Source organism: Capricornis sumatraensis, chromosome X (assembly GCF_032405125.1).
Source record: "Capricornis sumatraensis isolate serow.1 chromosome X, serow.2, whole genome shotgun sequence".
Lineage (NCBI taxonomy): Eukaryota > Metazoa > Chordata > Mammalia > Artiodactyla > Bovidae > Capricornis > Capricornis sumatraensis.
The window spans coordinates 126,780,050-126,793,392 of NC_091092.1; the positions used below are offsets into that span (position 1 = coordinate 126,780,050).

The 13,343-nt window shown below is 41.8% G+C and overlaps 1 pseudogene; it reads left to right on the plus strand.

Annotated features, from left to right (window-relative positions):
* The first annotated feature begins 7,839 nt into the window (after positions 1-7,839).
* Positions 7,840-8,316, plus strand: LOC138072020 (ARL14 effector protein-like pseudogene; annotated as a pseudogene).
* Positions 8,317-13,343: the final 5,027 nt, after the last annotated feature.

The window sequence follows — 13,343 nt, forward strand, 5'->3', positions numbered from 1 at the left end:
CTCTAGGAGTTTTATAGTTTCTGGTCTTACATTTAGATCTTTAATCCATTTTGAGTTTATTTTTGTGTGCGGTGTTAGAAAGTGATCTAGTTTCATTCTTTGACAAGTGGTTGACCAGTTTTCCCAGCACCACTTGTTAAAGAGATTGTCTTTACTCCATTGTATATTCTTGCCTCCTTTGTCAAAGATAAGGTGTCCATATGTGTGTGGATTTATCTCTGGGCTTTCTATTTTGTTCCATTGATCTATATGTCTGTCTTTGTGCCAGTACCATACTGTTTTGATGACTGTGGCTTTGTAGTAGAGCCTGAAGTCAGGCAAGTTAGAGTCTTTACCATCTGAGCCACCAGTGAAGCTTAGTGGGTTGCAACTCTGGCTGCCTATTAGAGTCACCTGGGGAGACCTGCCTGGTGGTCCAATGGTTGGGACTCTCCGCTTCCACTGCAGACAGGGGTAGGGGAGTGACCAGGGTTTGCTCCCTGATCTGGGGACTAGTATCCCACACACTGCTCAGTGTGGTCAAAGAAAATAGAATTACCTGGGGAACTTTAAGAAATTCACATCCCCCCACTTAAAAAAGGAAGAATGCTCAGCTTCTCACCCAGAAATGTTGATTCTGTTTGTTTGTCAGCAGGGCCCAGATTTTTTTTTTTTTCCTCAAGGTCTCCAAGTGATTCTAATGGGCTTCCAGAGATGGGAAATATTTCCTTCTGAGTGTCACTGCAACGAAACTGGTGGTTCTCTCTGAATGGTTGTCTCTTGCAGTGGGGTAACAAGGAGGATCCTGAGTAGTTTCTGGGGAGTCTGTCTGGTTTAGTCAAGAAAAGCTCAAAACAGTGGCTGAACTGGTTTTTATCTGGTACATTTTCTCTCCTACCTATAGTCTTAGAACATTCCAATCTATTTTAAGCCTTCCTGTGGTTTCCAAAGCACAATACTTTCGAACTGAAGACTTACCATTTCAAATCTCATGGGCTAGGATTCAATCTAGAGCAGAACTTAAGTATCCCAATTAGTAATTGGATTGAAAAAAGACCCAGGAAAGTGCCCTTCATAAAAGAGTGAAATTGTGTTTTATGCGGTTGTTGTTGCTATCACCTGTGGTTTCAACTGCAGGAAAAATAGGAAAAAGCCATGAAACAATCATTGTATTGGGTGGGCCAAAAAGTTCATTCTGGTGTTTCCGTGACATGTCACAAGAAACCCAAATGAACTTCTTGGCCAATGCAATATTTGAACGTGGGTACATGTGAATTTGAGTTTCTGGCTCAGCCACTTGTTAGCTATGAGTCCTTGCCTTCTCTGAGCAGATGTTTCATGAAAGATGGAAGCATTAGCAGATCTCAGAAGGAAATTTTGTAGATTAAAGGAGGTTATGTTAGTGGTGCTTGGCAAGGAGTGAGTCCCAAGTAAATGGCAGTCACCCTGGTGTGCTATTTGGCTAAGGCTATGATGCTGCTGCATAGCAAACACCCCACCCCTAAATCTTAGTGGTTGACCAAGATACCATTGATGTTCTTCCTCATGTGTCTGTGGGTCACTTATGGCAGCTCTGCTTAAGGCTGTGAATCAGACTGAGGTCTGTTCATATGTGTCTCATTTTGCAGTCGGCAGCTTCCTGGGGTATGCACTTGTCATGGCAGATGACAGAAATACAAGAAGAACTTGGCAGAAATTTGCAATGCCCTTTAATATCTCAGCGCAGAACTCATTAATGATCACTTGTGCCCATTTTCCCTTAGCCCGAGCAAGTCATATGGTGAATTTCAAGGTCAGTGGGATGGAGAAGTATAATCTACCTAGTGAAACTATGGCACAATACAGAGAACAGAAGGAAAAATTATGAACAAATAATACATTCTTCCACACTTCCCTTCTGCAGGGTGTCAACAGAGGAGAAAAGAAGGGTGGGTAAGGAGGGAAGAAATAAATAGTTGGATCCCATAGGAACTCTACCTTGTGCCTCATTTGGAAGGGCTTGTCTGGCCTCCTTTGTAGAACTGGTCCAGCACTCTTTGCAGGCAGAGAAAAGCAGTTCCGTGGGCGTGGCAGCTTTCTGGATCCTCCCCCACTCCAGGTATTTGTGATGAGGGACACACTACTCAGAGACAGTCTAGAATTCACCAGAAGCCTTCTTAAATTCTGCTTGCTGGAACACATCTAATTTTATTTGGAAGATAAACGGAAGCAAGAGCTGGTGAAATTCAGCAAAACAGACTATACTACACACCAGTTGTCACAATCACCACATCTTTGTCTAAATTCAACGCCTTCTCTTTACCCTTTCAACAACTGTTTAATGTATGGGCGCTGTCTCTTATGATTTGCTCCAAATGACATCATCTCTTCTCCTGTATATAATAGAGTGAAATGGCTCAGTCGCATCTGACTCTTTGCGACCCCGTGAACTGTAGCCTACCAGGCTCCTGTGTCCATGGGATTCTCCAGGCAAGAGTACTGGAGTGGGTTGCCATTTCCTTCTCCAGGGGATCTTCCCAGCCCAGGGATGGAACCCAGGTCTCCCACATTGCAGGTGGACACTTTAACCTCTGAGCCACCAGGGACGACCCCAGGACATAATGGTGGTAGGCTAAGAGTCCTTCATTTGAATTCTAATATTTCATTTGTATTTCAAATCTAGGTGAATAGGCAGCCCCACCTCTATTTAACCAGAGGGTTCTGGCCAAATATGTAGTGTGGTTGTAGACACTTACCAGATACACCCTCATATATTCCCTAATTTCAGGAGGAGTTGAGTGAATTAATCAAAGGTGTTTAACTGTCATAACTGAGGGTCACTCCGAACGTATCTCCAGATTTCAAACTGTATGAAAGTCATCTCCCTAAAGGTCGTTTTGAAGATATTTAGCAATAGCTGTGCGAGCAGAGGATGGCAGGCAGAGCTGGGCTCTGTTACAATCTGAGAAGAGTTACACAACCACCCTTCTCCAGGTGTGGTCCCTGGACCATCAACATCAGAATCACCAGGGCTGTTTGTTAAAAAGGCAGAGTCACAGGGAACCCCCCAGACTTAATGAGTTGGAATTTCTGGGTGTAGGACCCAAGAATCTCCACTTCTGTATACATCAAGGCTTTTGTATAACCTCAAATTTAGACAAAGTTCTCATACATCTTTGATTCCCAGTATCAGTTATGGAAAATGTGAAGTTTTTCTAATGCCAAATGAATCATTCTCACTGTTAAACAAAAAGGACCTCTTTCATTATTACTATTACTGAAGGATTTTTTAAAAGACTAAATTTGTTGAAACTTTCAGCCAGGGTACTATTGGAATAAGATTTATTTTGCCCCCTTCACTCTTTTTTTTAACATAATTTGAACATTTGAAACTCTTTTCATGAAGACTATTTCAGTAATAAACATTTTCCTCCCATTTTCTCAGATACCAATGGCCTACAAAAGTTGTATAAAGATTTTTAGATGAAAGATGAAAGTTAAGAGACACAATTATTGGGAAGGACAGGAGATTTTATTTGTGTGTTACATGTAACACATATTCCCCCTAATGAATAGATGATCAACTGCGTTTTTATGGTGTTTTAGGTAAAAGGACTGTCTTCGGTGAAAGTAGTGTAACCACCTAAATAAGGATTATCTTTCATCTTCCACTGAGTAAGTATATTTTAATGTTTTTAATCTATGCGCGTGGGATAATAAAAAGCATCAACTGCTTCAATAAGTGAATTAAACAAAAAGACAGTTTTGAGAGCTGAGAGAAGTATAAAAATCATCAACCAAGAACCAGTCTAATGGACTCCTCCCTCCCTTTTCTACCTTCTTTCACCTCCTATTATTACATGTAAGTTGAAAGGGCTTCATCTTAATGGCTTCCTGCTTCCAACTGTGTGGAAAGTGAGTTGGAATCATTTGGAGTATTCTGAAACCTTACTGTAATCATGAACACAGAGATGCAAAGAGATGTTGAAACATCTGTTTTCCAGATTAAGAATATCACCCAGATAGTTGGGGAACAAAGTTTTCCATTATCTCGCCTTAAATCCAATTAGCAAATACATGTCATTCTAAAAGATTCTGGTAACCATTGCTCAGAGGGAGAACAATCCAGAAAAGAAACACAAAAAGGATATTTTCAGCACCATGAAATTTAAGGACTAAGAGAACTATGGTAAGAAAGATAATGATAAAGCTCATGCATGTAAGACTTTTATGTGGTTGGGCTCAGAGTTTTTTCACTTTATTTTATGACAAGTAAATAAATGGTTGAGTGACAAGAAGAAAATAAGGTTACCTTCAAGGTGATTTCAACAGAAAAAGTATTTCCCTGTGAAAATACCAAGATGTTTCCTGACCAACAGGATTGGAATGTCAAGGGTTCAAATGCATTCACCGAGCATTTATTTCTATTTTGAATTTCCCTAAACTGTTTGCCTCAACATATCCTCCCAACATTTTTGAGAGAGGTCAAGGGTTTAAGAGGCCCTGGGGTTTAAGCTCACAATTCTGGTTCACAAACATATCTCATGTCAAAGTGTGAGTGTGCTATAGAAAGTGAAGTCGCTCAGTCGTGTCCGACTCTTTGCGACCCCGTGGACTGTAGCCCACCAGGCTCCTCCGTCCATGGGATTCTCTAGGCAAGAGTACTGGAGTGGGTTGCCATTCCCTTCTCCAGAAGATCTTCCCCCCCCAGGGACCGAACTGGTGTCTCCTGCATTGCAGGCAGACGCTTTAACTCCTGAGCCACCAGGGAAGCCCAATATTTCTTTGAGCTCCTTTCTTGGGTGGGAGGCGCGGGAGGCACGAATACTGGAGTGGGCTGCCATTCCCTTCTCCAGGAGATCTTCCCGACCCAGGGACTGAACCCGGGTCTCCCGCATTGTAGGCAGACCCTTTACCGTCTGAGCCACCAGGGAAGTCTTGAGTGTGCTATAGCTGAACATAACATGGTCACATCTGTTCAGCTGCCTGGTGATTTTACTTGCAGTATCCAGTAAATGGTGCTATTACAGTGCTCCTGCAGTCAAAGGTCTCATTGTAACCTGATTCTATTTTCTATAATTGAGAATCAGTTTTGTGTTTGGTTCACAGGTGCTGATGCTACTGCTAAGTCACTTCAGTCCTGTCCGACTCTGTGTGACCCCATAGATGGCAGCCCACCAGGCTCCCCTGTCCCTGGGATTCTCCAGGCAAGAACACTGGAGTGGGTTGCCATTTCCTTCTCCAATGCATGAAAGTGAAAAGTGAAAGGGAAGTCGCTCATTCGTGTCCGACTCTTAGCGACCCCATGGGCTGCAGCCTGCCAGGCTCCTCCGTCCATGGGATTTTCCAGGCAAGAGTACCGGAGTTGGGTGCCATTGCCTTCTCTGTTGGTTCACAGCTATTCATAACTAAACTTTGAGTTTCTCCACCAGAGTCTTGATGCCTGTTTCTAAAACAAATACTGTGCCTTAAAATTGGCCAACATAGATATTTTGCTTAATTGAAGAGTGGAAGAGTTTTACCCCAATTTATTCATTTTTGTACATACCACTGCTTGAAGGACTCCGGACTTGTCTGTGCAATTGTAACTGAAATAAATAGGGCACAATACCTAGCATATATGATATACTCTTGATAAATATTTGCTGAATGAATGAAAAAAAATAGTGGCTTTAGACTGAATTATGGTGGCAAATTTGCACACGCAAACACACACACACTCACTTCTTTTACCATTATGGGGATGACCCGGAATTCTTTGAGATGTAAAGGTTAGTTCTGGAGAAGGGAATGGCAACACACTCCAATAGTCTTGCCTGGAAAATGGACAGAGGAGCCTGGAGGGCTATAGTCCATGGGATTGCAAAGAGGTGGACACAACTGAGTGACTGAGCACCTCACGAAACTGGGTGGGGGGTTCAGAAAGAAGATATAAAGCTTAGTTCTAAATAGGGATGCCTCTATTGATGTTTGATGATTACGAACCCCACCCCCACCCCCCATAGGGTTCTCAGAATCTGAACTGGAGCACCTTTCTCTGTCCTTGCAGTGAGCTGCAGACACTTGATCTTCCAGTGGAGATTGCCAAACCTTTGCGGGCAGAAACCTGGTCTTATATCATCTTTGAAGTTCTCACTGCACCTAATTTAGGGCATACCCCTAGAGAAGGTTCTATTATTATCCCCATTTTCACATGAGGAAACTGAGGTTAAGCAGCTGAAGTCATCTTAAGTTAAAGTCGGATAGTTAGTGGTGAAGACAGTGCTAGTGTTTGATCCCTGGCAGGGTGAGGCCTGAGGCTCCTCTGCCTAGGGTAATGTATCAGAAAGGTAGCTGCTACCCTCCCCCCACCCCCCAAAAAAGTAAGCTAAGGAGTCAACTATGAAATTACAACTCAGAGAATAAGAGTAATGAAAAAACTAAATGTTCTAGACCTGCCAAGACATTGGAGTAACTTAGATAGAAATTATGAAACTGTATTATCTGTCCTGGGTATTTACTCAACAAGATCCTGGCAAATAAATCCAATTCAAGAGAGAGATTCAGGGGAATCATTTGCTTTTCCCTCTCTGTAGACACTACATCGTTCAAATGCCAAGGAAGACCTAAAAGGGAACCTTTTGTGTGAAATAGGTAGTATGTATCAAACAGAGTGTGGCCAGTCCTCTGGAATTGCCTGAAACTCTCCAGTGAGAAGCAACGGGAATTTTTCTCTGGTATGCTGATCCTCTCACAGCTGATGCCCCATCCTCTGTCTCTCTTCCTTTTGGCCAGTTTGCTTCTTGAAGCTAGGCAGAACATCCTTAAAGAAACGGGCACCCTCTGCCTCTCTACTTTAAGTTATTAGTAGTTTGGGAAGCTTTGTGGAGTCTGTAGGACATGGGCCAATTAGGAGAGAAACAGAGGGATGGGGGGGTGAGGGAAGAAACAGACACACAGAGACAGTGAGACATGGAGAGAGGTGAAATGACACTGAAAGTCCTTGAGAGTGTACTGACCTTAGAAAGCCTTTTCGAAACCACTCACTAATTCAATATGATGAATTACCTTAAAGTAGCTTGTAGAGTGTTTCCTGAGAAGAATTGGAGGTCGCTTCAAAGGAAATAAATAAACCACAACTGATGTGCTGATGTTTTAAAGAGAAGAGGCAATTGCTAAAAATGACCATCCAATTTCCATTACTTACTACAGTCATTAGAAACAAGGAATATGTTTATTGATCTGAAGTGGTTCAAACAGTATTTTCTTTGTTCAAACCAATTTAGCTGGAGGAAAAGTCAAGAGTTTGCCTTGTGTGGAGGCGGTGGTGGGGGGGATTGTGGAGAGAAAGAGATTCTTTACATAAAAACTGTTGTTTTTCTATCCTCGGGCCACTCACCTAAGAAGAATAACTGGGTTTCTATTAAAGCGAAGCAATTTTTGCCCCTGATCACTATTGGTTTAGCTCTAGGCCCTTGAGACTCAAAGTAGGTTTGGCATTAGCAATATCAGTATAATCTGGGCATACATTAGACAGGTAGATTCTCTGGCCCCACCCCAGTCCTAACTGAATCATCATCTAGTTTTTAACAAGATGTTTCCTGATTCATACGCACATTAATGTTTGAGAAGTACCAGTCTAGACCAACATGAATGGTTATTTAAACAGTTGATAGAAAAAAGAGATGGTTAAATAAAGGAGGAAATACTATCTGATAAAAGCACTTTTGTCCAAAGATTTGTTGGTGTTGATAAACTTGCTCCTATCCACTTAACCCAGGTTTGAAGTAAAAACTTGATAGGCCCATTCTGAAATGACGTTTACCAGCTCCAGCGTCCTCATGGTTGACTGAGCTCCCACAAATGGTTGCTGCCTTTGTTTGTGTCCCCAGGTGAGCAGAAATGAGTGAACAAGCAGAAAAAAGCAGTTCCGTGCGAGAGAGACCTGCACGTCCAAGTTCTCCTGAGAAACCAAGTGAGATGGAACTGAAGCAGATGAAACGGGTGGAGCAGCAGATGAAACGGGTGGAGCAGCAGTTAAAATGGTTGTCATTTCAAAATTCCGGGCCTCAGGCAGCCAACTTTAACCCTAAATTAAGGCAGCTGATGAAGGAAGGGCAAATGGCAAGCAAGAATGAGTCTGTTCCTGTAAAACGCAAAGTCAACAAGTATGACCAAAAGGGCAGGCTCACCTTCAATCAGGCTGACCTGTGTGACTGCCTTGATAAAGACTGCCAGGGTTGCTTCTACCCGTGCCCCAAGTGTAACTCCACCAAGTGCGGGCCCACTTGCCGCTGCAACCGCCGCTGGGTCTACCACACCATAGTCGATGAGAATGGGGAGGTCATCAGCAAGATGCCATTCGACCTCTCTGACTAGGAGCAGCCCTCCAGGCTGATGCATTTTCTCTGCTTTGCAGTTATACCAGCCTCTGTCTCCTGGGTGAATTTTAGGACTGGGGGACAAAAAGTTTTACAAATACAGTTTAGACTAGTTAGTGTTCTCTGAAGCCATAGAACCCTGTGTAATGCACTGTCTTTCTCTAACCTTCCTGCTGTGATGACTCAGATTCCTCCCCTGGTAACCAGCAACTGAATTCCTACTCTGCTCTCGGGTTAAAAATCCCTTTCCTCTTTGCTGGTACCTTAGGAGATGGAGTTTTAGGTTTTTTAGAATTCTGTAGCTGAGAGCTTATCTTGACAAAGAACATATGTTTATAATAGTTACCGTTAGGATCTTACACATTATCAATTCTAAATCAGAATTCTATTTGGATTGACTTGCACTGCATATTCATAGTCTCATGCTTTTAGTGTTACTGTTTTAACAATATTAAAATGAAATTTGTTTTTTAAAAAAAAAAACATTTACTAGGCCCCATGGCCAACTGTCCCAACATATGAGCACAAAATGAGAGATTCAATTTAAGTGATATCCAAAATGCCAACTGGAAGCAGACTTCAAAGGACAAATTTTAATCTAATTGTTACCTAGAAATGATTTAAAAGCAGTTTTTTAGTGGCTAAGGTTACCAGCCACACAGAACTGGCCAACGTGGTATAAAATTCCTAAGGCCTAAGTTGCATTTGGTCTTAGAGGTATAGGATTTAAGGAAATTCAGCTAGAGTTTCTGCTGACCTCAGTGAAGATACCATCTCAGAAGACTGATGTGAAACATCTGGGCCAGGTTTGGCAGCTATTGTGCAAAACTGTTTCTAGGGAAAATCTCTATGAAACTGTTCACACCCACAGCGTCATCGGGAAAGTTTCTCTTCAGTCATCTTTGATACCAAGTTTTATTCAAATGATCTATCTGTAAGGAGAAAATTGCTTTTTCCACTTTTCCACGTTTATGTCTCATGAACATTTAATTGCTCCTTCTGAAGCTTTGGATTCGGCACAAAGAGTTCAGTCTTTCCACTGAACACAGTTGTGCAGGCCCTGGCCGAGGCTGCAGAAATAATGGGCTAAAAATAGACAGAAGGCTCCTATCTCTGTCCCACCAAATGGCTATGTATGTTTACCCACTAGAAAATATTCACCTGAAACCACTTTTGCCTCTGACTAACTCCCCCAAAATCTCTGTGTGGCAAATTCATTAATAAAAAGCATTTAATTTTCCTTACTTTGATTTTTTTGTGTGTGAGAAAGTGCGTGTGTTTTAGACCCAAGAGAGAAAAAAATACATTTTCCCCCCTTCCCTGAAGCAAATCCATGTTTTGTTCTTGGGCAAACACCAATCACTTTCCATCAGAAATTCCTGATAGTGATATTAGGTTGGTGCAAAAGTTTTGCCTCATCCGCCATATTCACCTGACCTCTTGCCCACCACTTCTTCAAGCATCCTGACAACTTTTCGTGAGGGAAAGCCTTCCACAACCAGCAGGAGGCAGAAAATGCTTTCCAAGAATTTAATCAAATCCTGAGGCACGGATTTTTTTTTTAATTTTTATTTTTACTTTATTTTACTTTACAATACTGTATTGGTTTCGACATACATTGACATGAATCCACCACGGGTGTACACAGATTTTTAAAAAATTATTCATTTATCTTTAAATGTTATTTTTTAATTGAAGGATAATTGCTTTACAGAATTTGTTTTCTGTCAAACCTCAACATGAATCAGGCATAAGTATACATATGTCCCCTCCCTCTTGAACCTCCCCCTCATCTCCGTCCCCATGCCACCCCTCTAGGTTGGTACAGAGACCCTGTTTGAGATCCCTGAGACATACAGCAAATTCCCTTTGGCTATCTGTTTTACATACGGTAATGCAAGTTTCCATGTTACTCTCGCCATACATCTCACCCTCTCCTGCCTTCTCCCCGTGTCCATGAGTCTGTTCCTCCATTGCTGCCCTGCAAATAAATTCTTTGGTACCATCTGTCTAGATTCTGTATATATGCATTAGTAGACGATATTTCTCTTTCTCTTTCTGACTTACTTCACTCTGTATAATAGGCTCTAGGTTCATCCACCTCATTGGAACTGACTCAAATGTGTTCCTTTTTATGGCTGAGTAATATTCCATTGTGTATATGTACCACGACTTCTTTATCCATTCATCTGGCAGTGGACATCACGGTTGCTTCTATGTCCTAGCTGTTGTAAACAGTGCTGCAGTGATCATTGGGGTACATGTGTCTTTTTCAGTTTCGGTTTCCTCAGGGTATATGCCTAGCAGTGGGAATGCTGGGTTATATGGTGGTTTTATTCCTAGTTTTTTAAGGAATCTCCATACCGTCTTCCATAGTGACTGTATCAATTTACATTCCCACCAACAGTGCAAGTGTTGATCCACACCCTCTCCTGTTTGTAGACTTTTTGATGAGGGCCATTCTGACCAGTGTGAGGTGATACTTCATTGTAGTTTGGATTTGCATTTCTTTAATAATGAGCAATATTGAGCATCTTTTCATGTCTGTCTGAGCCATCTGTATGTCTTCTTGGAGAAATGTCTGTTTAGATCTTTTCCCCACTTTTTAATTGGGTTGTTTTTCTGGAATTGAGTTGTATGAGCTGCTTGTATATTTTGGAAATTAATCCTTTGTCAGTTGTTTGATTTGCTATTATTTCCTCCCGTTCTGAGGGTTGTCTTTTCACCTTTCTTATAGTTTCCTTTGCTGTGCAAAAGCGTTTAGTTTAATCAGGTCCCGCTTGTTTACTTTGTTTTTTATTTCCATTACTCTAGGAAGAGGGTCATAGAGGATCTTGCTTTGATTTCTGATATCGAGTGTTCTGCCTATGTTTTCCTCTAAGAGTTTTATAGTTCCTGGTGTTACATTTAGGTCATTAATCCATTTTGAGTTTCTCTTTGAGTATGGTGTTAAGAAGTGTTCTAATTTCGTTCTTTTACATGTAGCTGTCCATTTTTCCCATCACCGATTATTGAAGAGGTTGTCTTTGCCCCATTGTACATTCTTGTCTCCTGTCTTGTTCCATTGGTCTATATTTCTGTTTTTGCGAAGCACAGATTTTTATGCTACAGGAATAAACAAACTTATTTCTCGTTGGCGAAAATGTGTTGAATGAATGTAATGGTTCCTATTTTGATTCACAAAGATGAGTTTGAGTCTAGTTATACTGATTTAAATTTCGTGGTCTGAACCCTCAATTACATTTGCAGCAACCTAATACTTTGCTTGTTTTACAGGTCATCTTAGACCAAGAGTTTAAATAAAATGAGCTATCAGAATCAGTAGTTTTTCTTTTTAATACTCAAACCGGTATCCAGCTTTGCTGAATTGGTGAAGATGGGCTTGAAAATACAAACTGAACTTTCATTCTAGTCAAAGAACAGTCTTGTGCTTCAAAGATAGGAACCCAGGGACTTCCCTGGCAGTCCAGTGGTTAAGACTCTGTGCTTTCAGTTCAGGGGATATGGGTTCAATCCCTGGTCGGGGAGCTAAAGCAATTCGTCTGAACCTACCCGGAATCTTTGCAGTGCAAAAGTAGTTGTTATCACTGTCCATTTACCTGCTGCAGTGCCCTTTGCATTTGAAAAGCACAGAGGTAATAGTGTTACCATGTTCACAAAACTACTAGAGAAAGGTTGATAAACAATTTATAACCACTTTCACAGCAAAGAACACATTTGTCTGAGCTTTTGGAGGATGCTATTTACAGTCAGTTAACAATTCCCAAGGTGTGGTAGGTAGCCCTCCAAGATGGTCCCCAGTGGTCCTCTGATATTTTGTAATCCTTTTCCCTGAAGTGGTGGCTGAACTTAGTGACTTGGTTCTAGTGAACAGAATAAGGCCCAAGTGATGGTGACTGGAGACTTGGTCATAAAGGGCAGTGTGGCCTTTCTTTTGCATCCTCATGGTCATCTGCTCTAGAGCAGGCCGGCTGCCCTGTGTGAGCCGCCCCGTGAGGAAGCCAACGTGACAAAGAATTGGCAACTCTGGCCAAAACCTCGTGAGTATTTTTGGAAGGGGGTCTTGTTGCCTCATCAAGCTTTGAATGACTGTAGTCCTAGCTGACACCTCGATGAGAGGTGTCAACCTTGTGAGAGACCTTGAGCCAGAACCACCCAGCCACGCTGCTTCCTGACTTTTCCCTCACAGAAACTGTGAGATAAGAAATGATCGTCGTTTTAAGATGCTAACGTTTGGGGTGATTTGCTGTGCAGCAATGGCTCGCTAACACAGAGGGCTGTCATGCTTCTTCTAGATTTATCCCTTTATTTATTCAGCAGGTGTTTATTGAGAAACTACCACATGCCAGGCATTGTGTCTATGGGATTCTCCAGACACGAGTCTTGGAGTGGGTTGCCATTCCCTTCTCAAAGGCAATGTGTATGCAGAGGTTATCATCTACCGAACATTAGAAACATGCTTAAGGGGCCCCTGGTTTCTGGGCTCTATATACATAGCATACAGAAACAAGTTTTACCCTTGGAAAACTGTGGTGGTTCTCTTTGGAAATACCATCTACCACCTAGACTTACTACTACACATTTGCTATTTATGTATTAATGGCCCAACAAATATTTACAGGTTGAAGACTTCTCTGTGAATTGTGCTCACCTGTTGAAACTAGAGATGGCACTCCAAACCTCTGTCCCTACAATGTCCCCTCAAATTTGTGTATTGAAACCTCACTCCCAAGGTGATGGTAGTAGGAGGTGGGACCTTTGGGAGGTGATTAGGTCATTAGGGTAATGCCCTAATGAATGAGTCTCTTATAGAAGAGACCCAAGAGAGCTCCCTTACTTCTGAGGACCGTTAGGCCAGTAGAATCTTTCTAGCATGCCATAGATATAAATACATATCGAATACCAGTCAGTTCAACAATGAAAAATCATCTCTAACACATTTATTAACATCCTCTGGGTATAGATTTAGATAATGACATTTGTAGTGCTTAAACTTCTCTGGAATGTGGGTTCAAATGCTAACTA